At 53.5% G+C, this 3,102-nt stretch overlaps 1 protein-coding gene across 5 annotated transcripts in view; it reads right to left on the bottom strand.

The window, feature by feature from the left end:
• Tmem131l (transmembrane 131 like) overlaps positions 1-3,102 on the bottom strand; it is a 119,343-nt gene that overhangs the window by 97,072 nt on the left and 19,169 nt on the right. The gene's annotated exons all lie outside the window — the stretch shown is intronic.

Below are 3,102 nucleotides of genomic sequence, written 5' to 3' on the forward strand. Positions count from 1 at the left end.
TCCTCCTCCTCCCCCTCCTCCTCCTCCTCCTCGTCCTCCTCCTCCTCCTTCTTCTTCTTCTTTTTGGTTTTTCAAGACAGGGTTTTTCTGTAGCCCTGGAACTAGCTCTTATAGATGAGGCTGGCCTCTAACTCACAGAGATCCGCCTGCCTCTGCCTTCCAAGTGCTGGGATTAAAAGCCTGTGCCACCAACGCCCAGCCCGCCCAGCTTCTTCTTTTTAGTAATATATATTTCTCATTGATTCTTTGGGAATTTCACATCATGAACCCTAATTCCACTCACTTTTGGGTCCCCCATATCTTCCCCTCACCCATGCAGCATTATCCTCAAAAGAAAATTTAAAAAATATCAAAACAAGACAAGCAAACAAACAAAAAGAAAAAAACAACAAGACCAACTCTTGGCTTCTCCATCTTTCCTGCCTCTCCAGCACCTCTTCATCTATCCTGATGGCTCTGGAGGTCTCAGTGTGACACACAGGACGCCCTTTTGTCCATCAGCTTCACTAGCAAATGCTCATCGAAGAGTCACTGGTCTGGTTTCTGGTCCACCACCACCTCTGGATCCTCACCAGAACTCCTCTGGGCTACCCCAAGTCATGGAGATCCTGTCGGTATCGTTCCACAGGACCGGTCCCTTCACAAGCTCTGGCGGGTCCTAGATGGGGCAGATGTAAGGGTGGGCCAACCCAAGGCCCCGCTGTGGACCTGAGTGATAGATAGGCTGGTCATTTCAGGCCTCAGGTAAGGGAAGTGCTGAGCTCCCTTATCCCTGCCATCAGGGTCAGCTCTCCTGTGAGGGTCAGGGCCAGCTCTCCTTGTGATGAGGGGTGGGGCTGTCGCCCCTGAGAGTCGGGGTCAGCTCTTCTGAGAGGGTCAGGGACAGCTCTTTTTCTGCAGTATTTAGTGAAAGACAGGACCAGCTTTCCCTGGGCCTGCGAAGGCGGGGTTGCCTCAGGATGGATCTCTGATTTCATCACACATGGTTTCTATGGCCCCCGGAGGTGCCACAGGCCACAGATATCAACACAGAACCCAGCTGCAACTAGACCAGGAATGCAGATATAGCCCTCGGCAGCAGTTTGAGCTCCAGGTGGGAACACTGGTCATGCAGGCTGGGATGGGTCTGGTGGCAGCATGGCCCCAGATGCCACCAAAGCCTCAGGCTGTGGCCCCAACCCTGGGTTTCTGTGTAACGTGTAACCTTCAGTGGCACTGTCAGACTTAGACTTTGGCACAGGTCCCGCTGTGGTGGGACCATGGACCCAGACATGGTCCTCGCAGCAACTGGGTCTGGATGTCACCACTTTCCAGGTGGCAGTGCACACCACTCAGATGGGCAGGCACCTGAGGCCCAGGAGCCCTCGGACTCCAACATGGCTCCTGACCTTGGGTGTTTACGTGCTCTTCGATGGTAACAGGAACCTTAGACATCAACAGAGACCCTGGCTACAGTAAGGCCATAGACCCGGACATGGCCCTTAGCTGAAGCTCTGGCCTGGATGTCACCATGGCATTGCATAGCTGCACAGGCCACTCAGATCTGTGTGCATCCTGGACTCAGGTAGCTGAGCATCCACACAGCCCTCAGTGGTAACAGGAGCCATGCATGTTCACCCAGACCCTGGAGGCTACAGGGTCACAAACCCAGACCTGGCCCTCAACAACAGCCCAGGCCTGGATGTCACCATGAGTTCAGATGGCCCCAGTGGCAGAGTGGGCTCTGGACACCAACATGACCCCAAGTAGAGGCCCAGACCCCTGGAGTCAACATGGCCCTCAACGGCAACAGGAGCCACGAACATCAACACAGACTGTGGCTGCAATAGGGCCACGGATCCAGACACAGCCTGTAGCTGTAGCCCTGACCCAGATGTTACCATGGCAACAGATAATAGCAGATGCTACTCATACCTGTATGGTCCCGGCTGCAACATGGCCCTTGGGCACCAACATGGTTCTTGGTGGCTGAGCAGACCCTGGGCAACCACATGGCCTTTTGTTGCAGCAGGAATCACAGATGCTGACTCAGATCCTGGCTACTGTAAGGCCACGGATCCAGACAAAGCCCCTGGCAGCAGCCCAGGTCACCCAGACCAGCATGGCACTGGTGGGGGCACAAACCAAAAGGCCACAGGTTGAGCCCAGACTCGAGGCTTCCAGGTGGCCTTCAGTGGCAACATGGGCCACGGACACTAGCACAGACCCTGGCTGCTGTAGGGAGACAGACCCAGACATGTTCCCTGGCAGCAGCTCAGGTCTCTGGACAACACCATGGCCAACCAGATCAGCACGGTTCAGGTTATGGCCTCTGGACACCTACATGGCCAGAGATGGCAGCCCAGTCACTGGGCACCCTTGTGGCCCTTGGTGGCAATAAAGGTCACAGTCATCCACAAGGGCCCTGGCTGTGGTAGGATCAAGGACCCAAACATGCCCTTGGCAGCACCCTGCCTGGACATCACCATGGCATGCCATCACCATGGTGGCCTTGGCAGCCACCAACATCCGCCCACTCCTCAACAGCCTCATTTCTTCCCTTCTGCCGCTCTCCACAGCACACGAACCATTCCGCTTCTCTGTCTCTCTCCTTTCTCCACCACCTTGGGTGGACCCATGGATGTCTTCCTGCTAGCTAGGGCCTTGAGGGCCACAGCTGGCCTGTGGATGCCTGAGCAGAACTGCATGGGGGTGCCTTGGATGTCCCCTGCCTGAGCTGAACCCCTACACTATCTTCTGATGGCTGCTTTCTTGAGGACTAATTTAACAGATTTGAGATAAAGTACCCTCTTGAGATACTTGCTAACCTAAGGATTCAAAGTACCCACTGCAAATCTAATTAAAAATCCATTAATAGAAAGCATAATGATTTGAATAAAAGTTAACATTTTAGTTAATTCAAATTTTCAACAATTTCTTTAAAAATTATTACATCTAGGGGGCTGGTGAGATGGCTCAGTGGTCAATAGCACTGCCTGCTCTTCTAAAGGTCCTGAGTTCAAGTCCCAGCAACCACATGGTGGCTCACAACCATCTGTAATGAGGTCTGGTGCCCTCTTCTGGCCTGCAGACATACACACAGACAGAATATTGTGTACATAA

The sequence above is a fragment of the Microtus ochrogaster genome, chromosome 1 (genome assembly GCF_000317375.1).
Source record: "Microtus ochrogaster isolate Prairie Vole_2 chromosome 1, MicOch1.0, whole genome shotgun sequence".
Classification (NCBI taxonomy): Eukaryota; Metazoa; Chordata; class Mammalia; order Rodentia; family Cricetidae; genus Microtus; species Microtus ochrogaster.